This window comes from Lathyrus oleraceus, chromosome 5 (assembly GCF_024323335.1).
Source record: "Lathyrus oleraceus cultivar Zhongwan6 chromosome 5, CAAS_Psat_ZW6_1.0, whole genome shotgun sequence".
In the NCBI taxonomy this organism is placed as follows: Eukaryota; Viridiplantae; Streptophyta; class Magnoliopsida; order Fabales; family Fabaceae; genus Lathyrus; species Lathyrus oleraceus.
The window spans coordinates 310,680,706-310,705,092 of NC_066583.1; the positions used below are offsets into that span (position 1 = coordinate 310,680,706).

At 35.7% G+C, this 24,387-nt stretch overlaps 2 pseudogenes; both read left to right on the forward strand.

Moving 5' to 3' along the window:
• The first annotated feature begins 2,941 nt into the window (after positions 1-2,941).
• Positions 2,942-9,100, forward strand: LOC127080370 (protein FAR1-RELATED SEQUENCE 5-like; annotated as a pseudogene).
• A 941-nt stretch (positions 9,101-10,041) lies between these two features.
• On the forward strand, positions 10,042-20,807 carry LOC127080371 (protein FAR1-RELATED SEQUENCE 5-like; annotated as a pseudogene).
• The last annotated feature ends 3,580 nt before the right edge of the window (positions 20,808-24,387 follow it).

The following is a 24,387-nucleotide window of genomic DNA, read 5'->3' on the forward strand; positions in this document are numbered from 1 at the left end:
AGCTGATGATGATGATGATGATGATGATGAGGCTACCGGTTCTGAAGCCGGTAGCGAGGAGGATTCTGAGCCCTTAGAGGGTTAAGTTTTTGTATTTTTCATTTTACGTTTATTTCTATTGTATTTCCAGAATTCTGTATTTTGATGTTGGCTTTGTACTTTTGGGGTGTTTTGTCCCCCATGAACAAATTTAAATTTTCAGTAATGTTATTTATTTATGTTTTTAATTTTGTTTGTTTAATAAATTTTTGGTTGATTGAGTGGCAAACCTTCTAGATTGGTTGCTCCTCAAAGAAGTACCCAATGAAGGTGCATCCGAGCTTGGATGGCAATGATAAGAATAAACAAGTGAATAAGGCTAAGGTACATGGTTACCTCCGGCTAGAATTTTAGAATGCATTAAGAACTTTACTCTTTTTGGTAAATTGAATATTGTCTTTTTGCAACATAATTGAATGAATGTTTCTTCTAGAACTTAAAACCACAAATTGTGAGGAAACCTTCATTGTACACTTAAATGCTGGATTCTAATAAGTTTTGTTGATTCATTTGATTCATGCTTTGTATTTTATTATTGTGAATATGTGGAAGCAATTAGAAATGATCAAGGCACTTGTTTTCTATCGAGCACAACTACATCCAAAATCAACTTACCTGTGAGCAGAGAGAGTATTCGTTAACCCCTTTGAGCTTAAACAGTTGAATCTCAGCTTGAAATAAAGCGAGATTTCAAAAATCTTTTTTTACAACCCGGAAAATCTTGATTATTGTTCTTTTGCCGTAAAAAGTTAAGATCATTCACTTAGGGTGAGTAAGAAATAAGTTGGGGAGAATCGGTAAGTACCACAACTCTTGAAAAAAAAATGAAAAACCGAGCAAGCATTGAAAATAAAATTATAAAAGAAACATCTGTTTTGTAAATATGATGTGAAAGAAAAGAACAAAAATAGAAAGAATGAAAATGAATGCTTGCTTGGAAGAAAAATAGTGAAAAATAAAATTGAGTTGTGAAATAAGAGTTGTGAAGGTTTCAAATAAGAAACAAATGGAACGAAGTCGAGATGTGTGAATATGTGTACAGTGAATGTCTCTTTTGCATCAGCAATTTCGTTTTCAATGGCCTTAGAAATGACCCTTGTTTGTTAACCTGACCAAGCTTCAACCGAAAAGCCCTTAGTGATCTTCGTGCTTCCACATTACCATTTATAATTGTTAGACATTGTATGAATCGAATTGATTTCTTCATTATTTGTTAGAGAGTGAGATTATTCCCGCGGTTGCAAACGCGTAAATTCTTCATTCCTTATTCGAAGAGGAGAGATAGGGTAATTCATTCAGAATAATATTGTTGTAGATAGATAAATATTTCGCATAGCTATTAAGTTTTAGTTCTTGTGTATTATTTTATTCGAACCGTTGGAAACTTGTATATGCTGATTCGCTTGTGTTTGAGCCGTTTTATCCAACTTCGGAGAAACCATTTTCTTAATGCAAATCCTCTTGTCCTTCAAGAGGCATACTTTGATTGAGGACAAGCAAGAATCTAGTTGGGGAGAGTTGTTAGATACCCAAAAGTGCTTATTTGAGCTATCAAATATGGGTATCTTTCACTCTATTTCCTTGCTAAATTGTCAAAACCACCTTTGTTTTAGATGAAATGCAATATATTGATAAACGATCTTGGTACCTTTGATTTGTGTGTTATTGTGCAAGAAGAAGGCATGAAATAATTGAAAATGAAGACACAAGAAAGTTGGCAAAGGAACCAAAGAGAAGATGCATTCATCAGCTTGCTCGCTAGGCGAGAGCTGTAGCGAAGGACTCGCTAGGCGAGCTTCCAGCGAACATTGCAGCGAACGCGTCCAGACTTGGTGAAAAGCGCAGCCAGCACTCACTCGCTAGGCGAGCCATCAGCGAGATCCCAACGAGGATTCCAGTAGCCAAACCTCTCAACCTCGTTGGAGCGAGGGTTGAAGCGTGCCCTTCGCTAGGCGAAGGTTTTGTTCGCTAGGCGAACATGACAGTCTGAGATAGGCTGTTTCTCTGGGCGCAGGTGCCTCATGTGCCTCAATTAGACCCTCGCTAGGCGAGCCATTCTGCTCGCCTAGCGAGCATGACAGCCCAGTACAGCTCTATAAGTAGCAAGTGCCACTTTTTGAAGCCATACCTAGTTTTCCATACTTTTGCACTTTTTCTAGATATTTTTACAGCATTGTTCTTAGAAGCTTTTGTGCCCTAAATTTCATTTCTCTTCATCTCTTAACCATCTTTTACAAAAAGAAGGTGGATTCCCATCCAATCTCGATTATTCGACTCGGATGTTGATCAACCTTCTTCCGAAACTTGCCGACCAAGCTACCATGAAAATGAGTAGCTAAGTCCTCCATTTGTCAAGGTTAGATGTAGATGATCATTAGCTTTGGCTTGCTGCTCGCTAGGCGAGGCAGTAGCGAGCTGATTCGCTAGCTGCTCGCTAGGCGAAGCCAGCGAGCGCTGCATGACACACTTATTAAAAATCTCAGCAGGGCACTCATTTTGGCCCAAACATAACTTTTCTGTTTTTCAACTCTGCTGAGGAAAATTTTAACCGAGCACTCTCCACACTCTCTCTCATTTTCTCTCTCACTAACACTCTATCCCTATTTGGAAGATTGCAAACCCTACTCCACTTCACATTTCAATCAATCCGTGTAACTAAGGTTTGCCCTACTACATTTTCTGTATGTTTGAACTCTGTTATTTCCGATTTGGATGTCAATTAGGATGAGTTGTGGTATGGGAAACTTTAGGTTTGCATGTGGGATTTTAGGTTTTGCAATTGGGGATTTTAGGTTTTGCAATTGAGGATTTTAGGTTTTGCATGTAAATGTGTAATCCCCAATAGCATAGAACGTTCGTTTAATTGATAAATCATTAGGTTCTGAAATTGAAACCATTTAGAATGTGGTTTTGGAAAGATTCTCTGAAAATGCTGCAGAACCCAAAAACCCGTAAGGTTCGCTAGCACTCGCTAGGCGAACCAGGGGCGAGCGTTCGCTGCCACTCTCGCTAGGCGAAGCAGCAGCGAGCATGACAGTTCTTTAAATTTTGGTTTTGCTGTCTAATCTGTTTGGTGTGTGTTTTTTTCCTTTTATATTTTGCAGATGGAATCAAGGTTTGGAAATTCAAAGAAGAGGAAGGGAGGAAACACTTCCCGGTCTGTACCTATCCAATTTGATACCGATAAGTTTGTCGGCCCGAAGCAGGCCGCCAGGTACATTGCTTTGGAAAAACGGAAAATTCTTCCGGAGAAGCGATTCCTCATCAACCCCCAAGGCACAAACAGAGCATTCGCCGGTTTGATTGACACAAAAAAATGGGATCGGTTGATTAATCCCCTGGAGCACTATGATATCGCAACGGTGCGTGAGTTTTATGCAAACGCACTACCGGATGATGACGAGCCGTTTACTTGGACATCTCGAGTGGCCGGTCGTCCCGTTGCGTTTGATAGGGATGCCATTAACCGAGTCCTAGGTGAACCGCTCCAGTTGGGAGCCGAAGAGAGGGACACATACCACACTGATTTACGGCTTCACCGGGATGTTGACCATTTTCTGCCGCCCTGCTATTAAGAGGGAAATCTGTTGAGCTGAACCCATCTGGGGTTCCCATGAGGTATCATAGGGAGGACATGACTCCCTTGGCTCAACTGATTCTGCTGATGGTGCTGACAAACATCCAACCAAAGTCCCACACTTCTACAGTGCCGATCCCAGGCACATTTGGTCCATTGTATCCTCACAAACGTCCAGATCGATGTGGCGAGGATCATCGCTAATGAGCTTAAGTCCGTGATTGAGAGCGGGCTAAAGTCGGGGGCTCGTGTGAATTGTCCCCTGGCTTTCCCGTGCTTAATCATGAGTTTGTGCATTCAGGCGAAGGTGAGACTACCCTCAAGGGGTCAGGTAAGGATCCGTCGCCCATTGATGACAGGTACGTGGCCAAATATTGCAGGGCCAAGATGTTAGAGACAATGCAGCTGCAGAGAGTACCCGGGCTTCTGATGGTCCCTGGTACTTCTACTCCTTGACCAGATCCCTACCTGCAAGCTGTGTGCGATTACAGTTTTGAATGGATGGCGCAACCCAGCGTGCCATGATAGATATGCACGACTCTATGCAGCGGTTACAGCTGCAGGGAAGTGGTGCTCATGCCTTGATGACGCGTGAGCAGTTTCTGCTTAACGCCAACTGGCCTGTGGACAGGCCTGTGTATGGTGAGGGGGCGGGCGCTGGTGCGTCTTCGGGTGCTGCAGCTGATGATGATGATGATGATGATATGAGGCTACCGGTTCTGAAGCCGGTAGCGAGGAGGATTCTGAGCCCTTAGAGGGTTAAGTTTTTGTATTTTTCATTTTACGTTTATTTCTATTGTATTTCCAGAATTCTGTATTTTGATGTTGGCTTTGTACTTTTGGGTGTTTTGTCCCCCATGAACAAATTTAAATTTTCAGTAATGTTATTTATTTATGTTTTTAATTTTGTTGTTTAATAAATTTTTGGTTGATTGAGTGGCAAACCTTCTAGATTGGTTGCTCCTCAAAGAAGTACCCAATGAAGGTGCATCCGAGCTTGGATGGCAATGATAAGAATAAACAAGTGAATAAGGCTAAGGTACATGGTTACCTCCGGCTAGAATTTTAGAATGCATTAAGAACTTTACTCTTTTTGGTAAATTGAATATTGTCTTTTTGCAACATAATTGAATGAATGTTTCATCTAGAACTTAAAACCACAAATTGTGAGGAAACCTCCATTGTACACTTAAATGCTGGATTCTAATAAGTTTTGTTGATTCATTTGATTCATGCTTTGTATTTTATTATTGTGATATGTGGAAGCAATTAGAAATGATCAAGGCACTTGTTTTCTATCGAGCACAACTACATCCAAAACACAACTTACCTGTGAGCAGAGAGAGTATTCGTTAACCCCTTTGAGCTTAAACAGTTGAATCTCAGCTTGAAATAAAGCGAGATTTCAAAAATCTTTTTTACAACCCGGAAAATCTTGATTATTGTTCTTTTGCCGTAAAAAGTTAAGATCATTCACTTAGGGTGAGTAAGAAATAAGTTGGGGAGAATCGGTAAGTACCACAACTCTTGAAAAAAAAATGAAAAACCGAGCAAGCATTGAAAATAAAAATATAAAAGAAACATCTGTTTTGTAAATATGATGTGAAAGAAAAGAACAAAAATAGAAAGAATGAAAATGAATGCTTGCTTGGAAGAAAAATAGTGAAAAATAAAAATTGAGTTGTGAAATAAGAGTTGTGAAGGTTTCAAATAAGAAACAAATGGAACGAAGTCGAGATGTGTGAATATGTGTACAGTGAATGTCTCTTTTGCATCAGCAATTTCGTTTTCAATGGCCTTAGAAATGACCCTTGTTTGTTAACCTGACCAAGCTTCAACCGAAAAGCCCTTAGTGATCTTCGTGCTTCCACATTACCATTTATAATTGTTAGACATTGTATGAATCGAATTGATTTCTTCATTATTTGTTAGAGAGTGAGATTATTCCCGCGGTTGCAAACGCGTAAATTCTTCATTCCTTATTCGAAGAGGAGAGATAGGGTATTCATTCAGAATAATATTGTTGTAGATAGATAATATTTCGCATAGCTATTAAGTTTTAGTTCTTGTGTATTATTTTATTCGAACCGTTGGAAACTTGTATATTGATTCGCTTGTGTTTGAGCCGTTTTATCCAACTTCGGAGAAACCATTTTCTTAATGCAAATCCTCTTGTCCTTCAAGAGGCATACTTTGATTGAGGACAAGCAAGAATCTAGTTGGGGAGAGTTGTTAGATACCCAAAAGTGCTTATTTGAGCTATCAAATATGGGTATCTTTCACTCTATTTCCTTGCTAAATTGTCAAAACCACCTTTGTTTTAGATGAAATGCAATATATTGATAAACGATCTTGGTACCTTTGATTTGTGTGTTATTGTGCAGGAAGAAGGCATGAAATAATTGAAAATGAAGACACAAGAAAGTTGGCAAAGGAACCAAAGAGAAGATGCATTCATCAGCTTGCTCGCTAGGCGAGAGCTGTAGCGAAGGACTCGCTAGGCGAGCTTCCAGCGAACATTGCAGCGAACGCGTCCAGACTTGGTGAAAAGCGCAGCCAGCACTCACTCGCTAGGCGAGCCATCAGCGAGATCCCAACGAGGATTCCAGTAGCCAAACCTCTCAACCTCGTTGGAGCGAGGGTTGAAGCGTGCCCTTCGCTAGGCGAAGGTTTTGTTCGCTAGGCGAACATGACAGTCTGAGATAGGCTGTTTCTCTGGGCGCAGGTGCCTCATGTGCCTCAATTAGACCCTCGCTAGGCGAGCCATTCTGCTCGCCTAGCGAGCATGACAGCCCAGTACAGCTCTATAAGTAGCAAGTGCCACTTTTTGAAGCCATACCTAGTTTTCCATACTTTTGCACTTTTTCTAGATATTTTTACAGCATTGTTCTTAGAAGCTTTTGTGCCCTAAATTTCATTTCTCTTCATCTCTTAACCATCTTTTACAAAAAGAAGGTGGATTCCCATCCAATCTCGATTATTCGACTCGGATGTTGATCAACCTTCTTCCGAAACTTGCCGACCAAGCTACCATGAAAATGAGTAGCTAAGTCCTCCATTTGTCAAGGTTAGATGTAGATGATCATTAGCTTTGTGTGTAAATGTAAGGATCTTCATGTGTAAACTCTTTAATGGTGAATATATGATGAAAACTTTGTTCTTATTCAAAACTCTTTGTGTTGGTTTATGATCGAGAGATGTTTACCAACTCTTAACCTAGGTTTTCATCCAATCTTGTTTGTTAGCTAGAGATAGTAATGAATGATTTTGTTCACCATAAGGTTGAACCAAAAAGTTGTCATTTTGATAGGTTGTGTTAGAGATAAACAATCGATCAAAATGGGAAAACTCACAATGTGTGTTCGAGAGAAACACATTGGGAGGACTTTGTGAAATAATTTATCATCTAAAGGAGTTTATAAGATTGTTGACCGAACAAATACATGCAAAGTGATCGTTGAACCCTAACTTTGGCAATATTTCTCAAATATTCAAATCAAACTTTTACCGTATTTTATTACATTTTTATGCAAGATAACGTGACAACAACCAAAACCCTATTGTTACTTAAGCTAAGATTAATACAACCATCGAACGGCGGTGATATCTTACAATCCCTGTGGATACGATAACAAAACCCGACACTTAAAATTACCAACTAACACCAGCTGTACATGCTTTCCAATTTTGGTAATTTGAAGTAGGCGTCGAAAATTTGAGCTAACATGTACTGAAAGTGGTGGTGTTGATAATGTTAGATTTAATCCACAAGATGGTATCAATTACTTAACTAAAAAGAGACAAAAAAAATTAGAAAATGGAGATGCTCAAATGATGTTATCATACTTTAAAAGTTGTCAATTGAAGAATCTTGGGTTTTTCTATGCTTTTCAAATGGACGCTGAAGGAAGATTAGCAAATTGTTTCTGGGTTGATTCAATGTCCAAAATGGCATATAAATACTTTGGTGATGTTGTTACTTTTGATCCGACGTATTTGACAAATAAATATAAAATGCCTTTTGTTCCATTCACAAGAGTTAATCATCATCAACAATCCATTCTTTTTGGTTGTGCTCTATTATGGTATGAAACTATAGAGAGTTTTTTTTTTTGCTAAGTACTTGGTTAGAAGCAATGGGTGGAATTTCTCCTAAAACTATCATCACAGATCAAGATGCTGCTATTAGTATTGCAGTTGCAAAGGTATTTCCAAAGGTTAATCATCATTATTGCATGTGGCATATTGAGAAAAAAGTTCCTGAGTACTTGAATCGTGTCTATCACGAACATGGTGAATTTAAAAATAAATTTTACAAGTGCATCCACCAATCTACCAATGTTGAAGAATTTGATTCTGATTGGGGAACAGTGATTGATAAATATGGATTACAAGATAATCAGTGGCTAAACAAGATATTCTCCATTCGAGAAAAATAGATTCCTGCTTATGTACGTCACAATTTTTGTGCAGGAATGTCTACCACTCAAAGGAGTGAAAGTATGAATAAATATTTTAAGGATTTTTTGAATTCAAGTACTTCATTAAGCCAATTTGTGACACAATATGAAAAAGATCTTGATGCACGTTACAACAAGGAAAAAGAGAAGACTTTCAAAACAAGAAATTCAAAGCCACTTTTACGAACTTTATATCCCATGGAAGAAGAAGCTTCAAATTTTATACAAGAAAAATGTTTAGAATATTCCAAGATGAGTTGGTTAGTTCTCAATTATTTATCACAGAAAAGGTTAAGTTTTCTATTGAAGTCTCAACGTATAAAGTTCGTGAAATTTACAAAGAGAAACCTATCTACTATGTGAATTTTCATGTCACTTCAAAAAAGAAAATTGTAGTTGTCACATGTTTGAATTTTCAGGTATTCTTTGTCGACGTGTATTATGTGTATTCATAAAGAAAAAGGTTTATTGTCTCCCTTCACAGTATGTTTTACATAGATGGTCTATTAATGCTAAAAAAGAAAAGGTAAAAGAAGTGACAATTGAAGGATTTCAAGAAGGAAGCAACAACGCTTCTGACACTTTATTGTTTAATAGTATTATGGTTCACTCCCTCGAACTATCAGAAAGAGGTTCACAATCCGAAACATCACGATATTGCAATTCAAAGTTTGCAAAATGGGATTGCAAAACTTGATTTATTGGATATTGAAGAGTCAAATAAGAAGTTTGTTGATTTAACATCTGAAGATATGCCAAAAGTATTTGATGGTAATATAGCTTTGCATGACCCTCCACTTATAGCAACTAAAGGATGTCCACGGACTTTGCGAATGAAAAGCAGTTTGGAGATGGTCAGAAAAGGTTCCTCTACTTGTAGTTATTTCATGAAAAAGGGTCATACTAAGCCTAAATGTCCAAATTTAAATCAAACAAGGTATCTTAAAATTACATGTACATGTCTTCTCATTTTTTTATCATGTTAATTTGATTCACTAACAACATATTTATGATTTTTAGGTGATAAATTCAATTTTCAAACTCTATTTTGAAACTTCTATATTGTTGGTTGATTAAGAGGTAATAGTTTTTTCTAACGTTACTGATTTTGTTTATATTTATACTAGTGTTAATTTTAATAATTAATTGTCTTCATATTATAATTGAAGGTCTTTATTCAAGTCATGCCTTATCAAGTCTTTTAGAACAGGAAAATTCAATAAGTTGCTTCTATACTCTTTGGAGACTTCATCAGAGCCTTATTTAAGTTGTTGGCATTTTGCACTTACTGTTTTACTCTACTGTGATTTTTATGTTTAGATTAAATGGTCTTTTGTTGATTTTTTTTATGTTGGAGTCTATGAGGGATTAGGGAAGCATTTCTCATTCTTTATAAAGTTATGTGCTTATCCATTTATTCTTAACTTTTGAAAAAAAAATCAAATTTTGTCTGATATTGAATGCTTTTATGTAGAGAGATTGTTAATTTTTATTTTATTTTCTTTTTCATGTTCAATCTATAGAGACAATTTATTATATATTTCTTCATCAATAATTGAAATAATATAAAAACACAAATTGCTTAGAATAAATATGTATTAAATATGTCTGAAAAATCAATCAAACGAAGAAACTGGAACGAAAAAAATTATCATGTCAATAAAATGATTTGCTTAGTTTTGGTCAGATTTATGGTTCGAAGAATCAAATATAAATCTTTTCATAAGCATATTAATTAAGGGATATCTTACCTTAATATGACTGCCATGAAAAATGTAATGGCATGAACAAAGGTTTATGAATGTCATAAACAATGTTAACAATTAAGGTTTAAAAAATGTCTGCGATCGTCAATTAACTCCAACTTATGGTTCGTTGTGACATTAATTGCAATTGTCAATTAACTCTAACTTATGACATTAATTGCAATCGTCAATTAACTCCAATTTATTCTTTAACATAAAAATGGCAAATAACGATATCGGTATAGGTATTTGCCGATACCGTTTTGCCTCCATTTTTGCGGTTGCATATAGGCTTTTAAAGCATTGCTAACACTAATTTTTCACCAACGTTGCAGCTAAGATGGTTAAAGATGTGATCATGAAAAGATTAGATGGACTTGCTTTTATTCAATACACAAGTCAAAACGATGTGATCACGGAAATATCAAAGGGACTTGCTTTTATTATTCATTGTCTACAAAATTTTACTACCGAAAAATATCTAAAAACTTGTAAAACTTAATCCTTATAATTTGAGTGGACCCCACCAAGAGCCCCAAAACCACCCAAGAAGTAGAACTCATTCTCTCTCTTTTAATCAAATCTCATATTATTTGTTAAGACTCAAGCTACCATTGATTTAAATTTTATAAAAGTTTCAACAATCAGTAGAAGTCCATAAATTATTATACTTAAATTTAATATTAAAATAAAAAACGAGAGAAAATTGGAAAATCATACAATCATAAAAAAGAAGAAAATATTATTAGTTTAGGGTTTAACTTCATGTATGTAGAGATTTGCAAATATAGTTTGTGAGATAAAATTTGTGAAAGTATAAAGATCAATTTTGAATAGATGGATGGAGTGGGGAAGAATAATAGAAGTAATTGAAATGAGAAATAAAGAGAGTGAGAGAAACGTGGAAGAAGAAAGAGAAAGAGAGAGTGAGACAAATGTGAAAGAAGAAAGAGAAAGAGAGAAACGTGGAGAAGTTGTTATTATTATGATTTAATTATTATTATTATATTTATTTTTAATTATATGCTTATATGTCAAAATGAATAGTTTTAATTGGATGATAGTGTAAAATGGTTTTAACCGTCAGTGTATTCCAATTAATCTCAATTTTAAATCTATTTTTAATATATAAAAGTTAATTACCATCATAATTACTTAATTACCCTAATTACAATACATAATACAACTAATTTCATGTTCCTATAAGTAATTTCGTACTAAACTCTATTTAATACTCTAACTAACTCTATCATTTTATAATTTAATAAATTTGCCTCAACAACATAAAAATTGATTCAACTATATATTATATAAAATATAATTAAAAATTGATTCAAATATATCAAAATACATTAAAAAAGACTTTTTCATTGGGTAAGGTGATGTATGATATGAGTAATTTCCAATGGATGAATTATTTTATGGATTTGGGATAAAAAGAGAATTTTGAAATCTTGAATTATGGTATGGATTTGGAATAAGAGGTGGATTTCCAAAATATGAGGTGTTTTGTTGATTCGGGATACAAAGAGGACTTCCATCATTTTGCATAAAATTGGAGCATGTGTTATGTTGATTGAGGTTCATTTTCAAATGAAACGTGTACACAAAAAAATTAAAAAAATAAAATAAATTGGTCAAATTTAGACTAGATGTGAGTGAAAAATGTGATAAAATAAATTACCTATTTATACTACTAAAAATATTACCGTTATTTTATTGTTGTTGCAATCTTATCATTCCAAAATGAAATCAATATCCTGAAATCAAATTAGTTATTATGGTAGTTTTTTAACCAAATATTATCGTTGCTTGATTTTCTTTAACCAAATATTCACGTGTCCGTTTGGAGTGTTCGCATACCGAAAAATGCCCTTTGGGCTGTGCAATGCACCGGCGACTTTCCAACGATGTGCGCAAGCCATTTTTGCCGATCTGATAGAGAAAACAATGGAAGTCTTCATGGATGACTTCTCGGTATTTGGTGGGTCTTTTAGTCTATGCTTGGCAAACTTGAAAACGGTGTTGGAAAGATGTGTGAAGACCAATTTGGTGCTTAATTGGGAGAAATGTCACTTCATGGTGACCGAGGGGATCGTGTTAGGCCACAAAGTCTCTAGAAGGGGGCTTGAAGTGGATAAAGCTAAGGTTGAAGTGATAGAAAAATTACCTCCTCCGGTGAATGTGAAGGGCATCCGTAGCTTTTTGGGGCACGCCGGGTTCTATCGGCGCTTTATCAAGGACTTCTCAAAGGTGGCTAAGCCTTTGAGCAATTTGCTCGCTAAGGACCAGGTATTTCTCTTAACCGATGATTGTTTGCAAGCTTTTGAGACTTTAAAAGAAAAATTGGTTACCGCTCCAATAATAGTCGCTCCCAATTGGAATGAAAATTTTGAACTAATGTGTGATGCGAGCGACTACGCAGTTGGAGCGGTACTTGGCCAAAGAAAAGATAAAAACTTTCATGCGATACATTATGCAAGTAAGGTTCTTAACGAGGCTCAAATAAACTATGCCACTACGGAAAAAGAACTACTTGCAATAGTGTATGCGCTAGAAAAGTTTAGGTCTTATCTTATAGGGTCTAAAGTCGTAGTGTATACCGACCACGCGGCGATTAAATATCTGCTAACCAAACCGGATTCGAAGCAAAGGCTCATCCGTTGGATCCTCTTGTTACAAGAATTTGATGTGGAAATCAAAGACAAGAAGGGGTCGGAAAATTTGGTGGCGGATCATTTATCCCGCTTAGTGAATGTGGAGGTTACAGCGTCTGAGAAGGAAATCCGGGAAGAATTTCCTGATGAAAAACTGTTTAAAGTTCAAGTTAGGCCGTGGTTTGCAGACTTTGCGAACCACAAGGCTAGTGGTTTTGTGCCTCCCGACCTAACTTCGAACCAAAAAAGGAAGTTTCTTTCGGATGCAAAGTATTATGTTTGGGATGACCCGTACTTGTTTAAGTAGGGTAGTGATAACCTATTAAGGAGATGCGTCACTGGCGATGAAGCGCAGAGCATCCTTTGGCATTGTCACAACTCGCCTTACGGCGGACACTATAATGGGGTGAGAACGGCCACTAAAATCCTCCAATCGGGATTTTATTGGCCGCCATTTTCAAAGACGCACACACCCATGCGCAAAGTTGTGATAGTTGCCAGAGAAGCGGTGGGATCGGTAAGAGAGATGAGATGCCTCTACAAAATATACAGAAGTCGAAGTATTTGATTGTTGGGGCATCGATTTTGTAGGACCATTCCCGCCCTCTTATGGGAACGAGTATATGCTTGTCGCAGTTGACTACGTTTCTAAGTGGGTTGAGGCGATTGCCTCACCTCGGGCGGACGCGAAAACGGTGATAATTTTTTTGAAGAAAAACATATTTTCCCGTTTCGGAACCCCCCGAGTGTTGATAAGTGACGGAGGGTCACACTTTTGTAATGCACTGTTGGAAAGCATTTTAAAACATTACGGTGTATCACATAGGGTGACAACTCCGTATCACCCACAGGCGAATGGGCAAGCCGAGGTCTCTAATCGAGAAATTAAGAGAATTCTCGAAAAAACTGTGTCTAATTCAAAAAAGGAGTGGTCCCAAAAATTGGATGAGGCGTTATGGGCATACCGTACCGCCTTTAAAGCTCCAATTGGCCTAACTCCCTTTCAATTGGTGTTTGGTAAAACTTGCCATTTGCCGGTTGAATTGGAGCACAAAGCCTTGTGGGCCCTGAAATATTTAAATTTTGAAAATGAGTTGGCCGGTGACAAAAGGAAGGTGCAACTACTTGAGTTGGAAGAGATGCGCAATGCCGCATATCACTCAAGTTGGTTGTACAAAGAAAAGGCAAAAAAGTACCACGACAAGAAGCTCCGAAGCAAAGAATTTGTGCCCGGACAGTTTGTCCTATTGTTCAACTCCAGGTTGAAATTGTTTCCCGGGAAGTTGAAATCAAAATGGTCTGGGCCATTTCGGGTGAAAGAGGTGAAGGAGTACGGGGCTATTGTCATTGAAGACATGGACAAGAAAGATAGTTGGACCATGAATGGCCAACGATTGAAAGTTTATCTCGGCGGTCATGTGGATCGCGAGAGCTGTGCAATTCCGTTGGATGCTCCTCTGTGAGCATCACACCGTCGAGCTTAGCCGACGTTAAACAAGCGCTTGTTGGGAGGCACCCCAACATTGTAAGTATTTACTGCTTTTTCTGTGTGTTGTGATGGGATTCGAAGTGCTAACACCTTGCTGAATGAACCTGAACTGCTGCCTTTGAAAAGGCAATTGCTGTCATGCTCGCTTGCTGCTCGCTAGGCGAGGCAGTAGCGAGCTGATTCGCTAGCTGCTCGCTAGGCGAAGCAGCAGCGAGCGCTGCATGACAGCACTTATTAAAAATCTCAGCAGGGCACTCATTTTGGCCCAAACATAACTTTTCTGTTTTTCAACTCTGCTGAGGAAAATTTTAACCGAGCACTCTCCACACTCTCTCATTTTCATCTCTCTCACTAACACTCTATCCCTATTTGGAAGATTGCAAACCCTACTCCACTTCACATTTCAATCAATCCGTGTAACTAAGGTTTGCCCTACTACATTTTCTGTATGTTTGAACTCTGTTATTTCCGATTTGGATGTCAATTAGGATGAGTTGTGGTATGGGAAACTTTAGGTTTGCATGTGGGATTTTAGGTTTTGCAATTGGGGATTTTAGGTTTTGCAATTGAGGATGTTAGGTTTTGCATGTAAATGTGTAATCCCCAATAGCATAGAACGTTCGTTTAATTGATAAATCATTAGGTTCTGAAATTGAAACCATTAGAATGTGGGTTTTGGGAAAGATTCTCTGAAAATGCTGCAGAACCCAAAAACCCGTAAGGTTCGCTAGCACTCGCTAGGCGAACCAGGGGCGAGCGTTCGCTGCCACTTCGCTAGGCGAAGCAGCAGCGAGCATGACAGTTCTTTAAATTTTGGTTTTGCTGTCTAATCTGTTTGGTGTGTGTTGTTTCCTTTTATATTTTGCAGATGGAATCAAGGTCTGGAAATTCAAAGAAGAGGAAGGGAGGAAACACTTCCCGGTCTGTACCTATCCAATTTGATACCGATAAATTTGTCGGCCCGAAGCAGGCCGCCAGGTACATTGCTTTGGAAAAACGGAAAATTCTTCCGGAGAAGCGATTCCTCATCAACCCCCAAGGCACAAACAGAGCATTCGCCGGGTTGATTGACACAAAAAAATGGGATCGGTTGATTAATCCCCTGGAGCACTATGATATCGCAACGGTGCGTGAGTTTTATGCAAACGCACTACCGGATGATGACGAGCCGTTTACTTGGACATCTCGAGTGGCCGGTCGTCCCGTTGCGTTTGATAGGGATGCCATTAACCGAGTCCTAGGTGAACCGCTCCAGTTGGGAGCCGAAGAGAGGGACACATACCACACTGATTTACGGCTTCACCGGGATGTTGAAGCCATTTCTGCCGCCCTGCTATTAAGAGGGAAATCTGTTGAGCTGAACCCATCTGGGGTTCCCATGAGGTATCATAGGGAGGACATGACTCCCTTGGCTCAACTGATTCTGCTGATGGTGCTGACAAACATCCAACCAAAGTCCCACACTTCTACAGTGCCGATCCCAGTGGCACATTTGGTCCATTGTATCCTCACAAACGTCCAGATCGATGTGGCGAGGATCATCGCTAATGAGCTTAAGTCCGTGATTGAGAGCGGGCTAAAGTCGGGGGCTCGTGTGAATTGTCCCCTGGCTTTCCCGTGCTTAATCATGAGTTTGTGCATTCAGGCGAAGGTGAGACTACCCTCAAGGGGTCAGGTAAGGATCCCGTCGCCCATTGATGACAGGTACGTGGCCAAATATTGCAGGGCCAAGAATGTTAGAGACAATGCAGCTGCAGAGAGTACCCGGGCTTCTGATGGTCCTGGTACTTCTACTCCTGGACCAGATCCCTACCTGCAAGCTGTGTGCGATTACAGTTTTGAATGGATGGCGGCAACCCAGCGTGCCATGATAGATATGCACGACTCTGTGCAGCGGTTACAGCTGCAGGGAAGTGGTGCTCATGCCTTGATGACGCGTGAGCAGTTTCTGCTTAACGCCAACTGGCCTGTGGACAGGCCTGTGTATGGTGAGGGGGCGGGCGCTGGTGCGTCTTCGGGTGCTGCAGCTGATGATGATGATGATGATGATGATGAGGCTACCGGTTCTGAAGCCGGTAGCGAGGAGGATTCTGAGCCCTTAGAGGGTTAAGTTTTTGTATTTTTCATTTTACGTTTATTTCTATTGTATTTCCAGAATTCTGTATTTTGATGTTGGCTTTGTACTTTTGGGTGTTTTGTCCCCCATGAACAAATTTAAATTTTCAGTAATGTTATTTATTTATGTTTTTAATTTTGTTTGTTTAATAAATTTTTGGTTGATTGAGTGGCAAACCTTCTAGATTGGTTGCTCCTCAAAGAAGTACCCAATGAAGGTGCATCCGAGCTTGGATGGCAATGATAAGAATAAACAAGTGAATAAGGCTAAGGTAAATGGTTACCTCCGGCTAGAATTTTAGAATGCATTAAGAACTTTACTCTTTTTGGTAAATTGAATATTGTCTTTTTGCAACATAATTGAATGAATGTTTCATCTAGAACTTAAAACCACAAATTGTGAGGAAACCTCCATTGTACACTTAAATGCTGGATTCTAATAAGTTTTGTTGATTCATTTGATTCATGCTTTGTATTTTATTATTGTGAATATGTGGAAGCAATTAGAAATGATCAAGGCACTTGTTTTCTATCGAGCACAACTACATCCAAAAACAACTTACCTGTGAGCAGAGAGAGTATTCGTTAACCCCTTTGAGCTTAAACAGTTGAATCTCAGCTTGAAATAAAGCGAGATTTCAAAAATCTTTTTTTACAACCCGGAAAATCTTGATTATTGTTCTTTTGCCGTAAAAAGTTAAGATCATTCACTTAGGGTGAGTAAGAAATAAGTTGGGGAGAATCGGTAAGTACCACAACTCTTGAAAAAAAAATGAAAAACCGAGCAAGCATTGAAAATAAAAATATAGAAAAGAAACATCTGTTTTGTAAATATGATGTGAAAGAAAAGAACAAAAATAGAAAGAATGAAAATGAATGCTTGCTTGGAAGAAAAATAGTGAAAAATAAAAATTGAGTTGTGAAATAAGAGTTGTGAAGGTTTCAAATAAGAAACAAATGGAACGAAGTCGAGATGTGTGAATATGTGTACAGTGAATGTCTCTTTTGCATCAGCAATTTCGTTTTCAATGGCCTTAGAAATGACCCTTGTTTGTTAACCTGACCAAGCTTCAACCGAAAAGCCCTTAGTGATCTTCGTGCTTCCACATTACCATTTATAATTGTTAGACATTGTATGAATCGAATTGATTTCTTCATTATTTGTTAGAGAGTGAGATTATTCCCGCGGTTGCAAACGCGTAAATTCTTCATTCCTTATTCGAAGAGGAGAGATAGGGTAATTCATTCAGAATAATATTGTTGTAGATAGATAAATATTTCGCATAGCTATTAAGTTTTAGTTCTTGTGTATTATTTTATTCGAACCGTTGGAAACTTGTATATGCTGATTCGCTTGTGTTTGAGCCGTTTTATCCAACTTCGGAGAAACCATTTTCTTAATGCAAATCCTCTTGTCCTTCAAGAGGCATACTTTGATTGAGGACAAGCAAGAATCTAGTTGGGGAGAGTTGTTAGATACCCAAAAGTGCTTATTTGAGCTATCAAATATGGGTATCTTTCACTCTATTTCCTTGCTAAATTGTCAAAACCACCTTTGTTTTAGATGAAATGCAATATATTGATAAACGATCTTGGTACCTTTGATTTGTGTGTTATTGTGCAGGAAGAAGGCATGAAATAATTGAAAATGAAGACACAAGAAAGTTGGCAAAGGAACCAAAGAGAAGATGCATTCATCAGCTTGCTCGCTAGGCAAGAGCTGTAGCGAAGGACTCGCTAGGCGAGCTTCCAGCGAACATTGCAGCGAACGCGTCCAGACTTGGTGAAAAGCGCAGCCAGCACTCAATCGCTAGGCGAGCCATCAGCGAGATCCCAACGAGGATTCCAGTAGCCAAACCTCTCAACCTCGTTGGAGCGAGGGTTGAAGCGTGCCCTTCGCTAGGCGAAGGTTTTGTTCGCTAGGCGAACATGACAGTCTGAGATAGGCTGTTTCTCTGGGTGCAGGTGCCTCATGTGCCTCAATTAGACCCTCGCTAGGCGAGCCATTCTGCTCGCCTAGCGAGCATGACAGCCCAGTACAGCTCTATAAGTAGCAAGTGCCACTTTTTGAAGCCATACCTAGTTTTCCATACTTTTGCACTTTTTCTAGATATTTTTACAGCATTGTTCTTAGAAGCTTTTGTGCCCTAAATTTCATTTCTCTTCATCTCTTAACCATCTTTTACAAAAAGAAGGTGGATTCCCATCCAATCTCGATTATTCGACTCGGATGTTGATCAACCTTCTTCCGAAACTTGCCGACCAAGCTACCATGAAAATGAGTAGCTAAGTCCTCCATTTGTCAAGGTTAGATGTAGATGATCATTAGCTTTGTGTGTAAATGTAAGGATCTTCATGTGTAAACTCTTTAATGGTGAATATATGATGAAAACTTTGTTCTTATTCAAAACTCTTTGTGTTGGTTTATGATCGAGAGATGTTTACCAACTCTTAACCTAGGTTTTCATCCAATCTTGTTTGTTAGCTAGAGATAGTAATGAATGATTTTGTTCACCATAAGGTTGAACCAAAAAGTTGTCATTTTGATAGGTTGTGTTAGAGATAAACAATCGATCAAAATGGGAAAACTCACAATGTGTGTTCGAGAGAAACACATTGGGAGGACTTTGTGAAATAATTTATCATCTAAAGGAGTTTATAAGATTGTTGACCGAACAAATACATGCAAAGTGATCGTTGAACCCTAACTTTGGCAATATTTCTCAAATATTCAAATCAAACTTTTACCGTATTTTATTACATTTTTATGCAAGATAACGTGACAACAACCAAAACCCTATTGTTACTTAAGCTAAGATTAATACAACCATCGAACGACGGTGATATCTTACAATCCCTGTGGATACGATAACAAAAACCCGACAATTAAAATTACCAACTAACACCAGCCGTACATGCTTTCCAATTTTGGTAATTTGAAGTAGGCGTCGAAAATTTGAGCTAACATGTACTGAAAGTGGTGGTGTTGATAATGTTAGATTTAATCCACAAGATGGTATCAATTACTTAACTAAAAAGAGACAAAAAAAATTAGAAAATGGAGATGCTCAAATGATGTTATCATACTTTAAAAGTTGTCAATTGAAGAATCTTGGGTTTTTCTATGCTTTTCAAATGGACGCTGAAGGAAGATTAGCAAATTGTTTCTGGGTTGATTCAATGTCCAAAATGGCATATAAATACTTTGGTGATGTTGTTACTTTTGATCCGACGTATTTGACAAATAAATATAAAATGCCTTTTGTTCCATTCACAAGAGTTAATCATCATCAACAATCCATTCTTTTTGGTTGTGCTCTATTATGGTATGAAACTATAGAGAGTTTTTTTTTTGCTAAGTACTTGGTTAGAAGCAATGGGTGGAATTTCTCCTAAAACTATCATCACAGATCAAGATGCTGCTATTAGTATTGCAGTTGCAAAGGTATTTCCAAAGGTTAATCATCATTATTGCATGTGGCATATTGAGAAAAAAGTTCCTGAGTACTTGAATCGTGTCTATCACGAACATGGTGAATTTAAAAATAAATTTACAAGTGCATCCACCAATCTACCAATGTTGAAGAATTTGATTCTGATTGGGGAACAGTGATTGATAAATATGGATTACAAGATAATCAGTGGCTAAACAAGATATTCTCCATTCGAGAAAAATAGATTCCTGCTTATGTACGTCACAATTTTTGTGCAGGAATGTCTACCACTCAAAGGAGTGAAAGTATGAATAAATATTTTAAGGATTTTTTGAATTCAAGTACTTCATTAAGCCAATTTGTGACACAATATGAAAAAGATCTTGATGCACGTTACAACAAGGAAAAAGAGAAGACTTTCAAAACAAGAAATTCAAAGCCACTTTTACGAACTTTATATCCCATGGAAGAAGAAGCTTCAAAATTTTATACAAGAAAAATGTTTAGAATATTCCAAGATGAGTTGGTTAGTTCTCAATTATTTATCACAGAAAAGGTTAAGTTTTCTATTGAAGTCTCAACGTATAAAGTTCGTGAAATTTACAAAGAGAAACCTATCTACTATGTGAATTTTCATGTCACTTCAAAAGAAGAAAATTGTAGTTGTCACATGTTTGAATTTTCAGGTATTCTTTGTCGACGTGTATTATGTGTATTCATAAAGAAAAAGGTTTATTGTCTCCCTTCACAGTATGTTTTACATAGATGGTCTATTAATGCTAAAAAAGAAAAGGTAAAAGAAGTGACAATTGAAGGATTTCAAGAAGGAAGCAACAACGCTTCTGACACTTTATTGTTTAATAGTATTATGGTTCACTCCCTCGAACTATCAGAAAGAGGTTCACAATCCGAAACATCACGATATTGCAATTCAAAGTTTGCAAAATGGGATTGCAAAACTTGATTTATTGGATATTGAAGAGTCAAATAAGAAGTTTGTTGATTTAACATCTGAAGATATGCCAAAAGTATTTGATGGTAATATAGCTTTGCATGACCCTCCACTTATAGCAACTAAAGGATGTCCACGGACTTTGCGAATGAAAAGCAGTTTGGAGATGGTCAGAAAAGGTTCCTCTACTTGTAGTTATTTCATGAAAAAGGGTCATACTAAGCCTAAATGTCCAAATTTAAATCAAACAAGGTATCTTAAAATTACATGTACATGTCTTCTCATTTTTTTATCATGTTAATTTGATTCACTAACAACATATTTATGATTTTTAGGTGATAAATTCAATTTTCAAACTCTATTTTGAAACTTCTATATTGTTGGTTGATTAAGAGGTAATAGTTTTTTCTAACGTTACTGATTTTGTTTATATTTATACTAGTGTTAATTTTAATAATTAATTGTCTTCATATTATAATTGAAGGTCTTTATTCAAGTCATGCCTTATCAAGTCTTTTAGAACAGGAAAATTCAATAAGTTGCTTCTATACTCTTTGGAGACTTCATCAGAGCCTTATTTAAGTTGTTGGCATTTTGCACTTACTGTTTTACTCTACTGTGATTTTTATGTTTAGATTAAATGGTCTTTTGTTGATTTTTTTTATGTTGGAGTCTATGAGGGATTAGGGAAGCATTTCTCATTCTTTATAAAGTTATGTGCTTATCCATTTATTCTTAACTTTTGAAAAAAAAATCAAATTTTGTCTGATATTGAATGCTTTTATGTAGAGAGATTGTTAATTTTTATTTTATTTTCTTTTTCATGTTCAATCTATAGAGACAATTTATTATATATTTCTTCATCAATAATTGAAATAATATAAAAACACAAATTGCTTAGAATAAATATGTATTAAATATGTCTGAAAAATCAATCAAACGAAGAAACTGGAACGAAAAAAATTATCATGTCAATAAAATGATTTGCTTAGTTTTGGTCAGATTTATGGTTCGAAGAATCAAATATAAATCTTTTCATAAGCATATTAATTAAGGGATATCTTACCTTAATATGACTGCCATGAAAAATGTAATGGCATGAACAAAGGTTTATGAATGTCATAAACAATGTTAACAATTAAGGTTTAAAAAATGTCTGCGATCGTCAATTAACTCCAACTTATGGTTCGTTGTGACATTAATTGCAATTGTCAATTAACTCTAACTTATGACATTAATTGCAATCGTCAATTAACTCCAATTTATTCTTTAACATAAAAATGGCAAATAACGATATCGGTATAGGTATTTGCCGATACCGTTTTGCCTCCATTTTTGCGGTTGCATATAGGCTTTTAAAGCATTGCTAACACTAATTTTTCACCAACGTTGCAGCTAAGATGGTTAAAGATGTGATCATGAAAAGATTAGATGGACTTGCTTTTATTCAATACACAAGTCAAAACGATGTGATCACGGAAATATCAAAGGGACTTGCTTTTATTATTCATTGTCTACAAAATTTTACTACCGAAAAATATCTAAAAACTTGTAAAACTTAATCCTTATAATTTGAGTGGACCCCACCAAGAGCCCCAAAACCACCCAAGAAGTGGAACTCATCCTCTCTCTTTTAATCAAATCTCATATTATTTGTTAAGACTCAAGCTACCATTGATTTAAATTTTATAAAAGTTTCAACAATCAGTAGAAGTCCATAAATTATTATACTTAAATTTAATATTAAAATAAAAAAATGAGAAAAAATTGGAAAGTCATACAATCATAAAAAAGAAGAAAATATTATTAGTTTAGGGTTTAACTTCATGTATGTAGAGATTTGCAAATATAGTTTGTGAGATAAAATTTGTGAAAGTATAAAGATCAATTTTGAATAGATGGATGGAGTGGGGAAGAATAATAGAAGTAATTGAAATGAGAAATAAAGAGAGTGAGAGAAACGTGGAAGAAGAAAGAGAAAGAGAGAGTGAGACAAATGTGAAAGAAGAAAGAGAAAGAGAGAAACGTGGAGAAGTTGTTATTATTATGATTTAATTATTATTATTATTATTATTTATTTTTAATTACATGCTTATATGTCAAAATGAATAGTTTTAATTGGATGATAGTGTAAAATGGTTTTACACCGTCAGTGTATTCCAATTAATCTCAATTTTAAATCTACTTTTAATATATAAAAGTTAATTACCATCATAATTACTTAATTACCCTAATTACAATACATAATACAGCTAATTTCATGTTCCTATAAGTAATTTCGTACTAAACTCTATTTAATACTCTAACTAACTCTATCATTTTATAATTTAATAAATTTGCCTCAACAACATAAAAATTGATTCAACTATATATTATATAAAATATAATTAAAAATTGATTCAAATATATCAAAATACATTAAAAGAGACTTTTTCATTGGGTAAGGTGATGTATGATATGAGTAATTTCCAATGGATGAATTATTTTATGGATTTGGGATAAAAAGAGAATTTTGAAATCTTGAATTATGGTATGGATTTGGAATAAGAGGTGGATTTCCAAAATATGGGGTGTTTTGTTGATTCGGGATACAAAGAGAACTTCCATCATTTTGCATAAAATTGGAGCATGTGTTATGTTGATTGAGGTTCATTTTTAAATGAAATGTGTACACAAAAAAATTAAAATTAAATAAAATAAATTGGTCAAATTTAGACTAGATGTGAGTGAAAAATGTGATAAAATAAATTACCTATTTATACTACTAAAAAATATTACCGTTATTTTATTGTTGTTGCAATCTTATCATTCCAAAATGAAATCAATATCCTGAAATCAAATTAGTTATTATGGTAGTTTTTTAACCAAATATTATCGTTGCTTGATTTTCTTTAAATGACAAAATGAATTTTTTTTAATAATAAATATTACTGTTATTTTATTGTTGTTGCAATCTTATCATTACAAAATAAAATCAATATTCTGAAATCAAATTAATTATTATTGTAGTTTTTTTGCCAAATATTATCGTTACTTGATTTTCTTTAAATGACAAAATGAATTTTTTAATAATAAATATACTGATTTTTTAAGTGGTCTTTCTGAGATGTCAAACCGAGAATATGAAAAGAGGGAGAAGTAATATGAAACAGTTTGATGAAAATTAGGGTTTTATTTAATTGAATAAATTGATATTATTATTATTATTAATATTGTTATTTATTAATATTTATTATCATCATTATTAATCCCATTTACCCACTTAATAACTCAAAATATTCCAAAACCACTATTCCAAAACCACTAACAATATTATACCATTTTAAATGTAATGGATACAGATATGCAACTTCTTCCAATACACGTGTTAAATCAGTATATCCACACCTTTCACTTCAATATTTTTTGCTTATATTTGAAGCAAACTTTCCCAAAAGTAACCATCATTAATGCTCTACTTTAACATCACATCAAACCTATATCTATCATACTTTTCAATAAAGATAGAAACCAAATTTGAATAATATAATATTAATTTTTTTGAAATCTAACAAATTTATTTCATTCCCCTATAAGATTACTAAAATACAATTTTAAATTAATTCCAGGTACAATATTCTGTTTGGATTCATATATATTTTTTTTTTAAAAATCATTATGTAATTGCAATTTTTATAAATTCATTCTGTACATTGACAATATTTTTTCTTAATACTGTTTTTTTCTTACATTGACAATATTTTTTCTTACCTATTTATACTACTAAAAAATATTACCGTTATTTTATTGTTGTTGCAATCTTATCATTCCAAAACGAAATTAATATCCTGAAATCAAATTAATTATTATTGTAGTTTTTTTGCCAAATATTATCGTTGCTTGATTTTCTTTAAATGACAAAATGAATTTTTTTAATAAT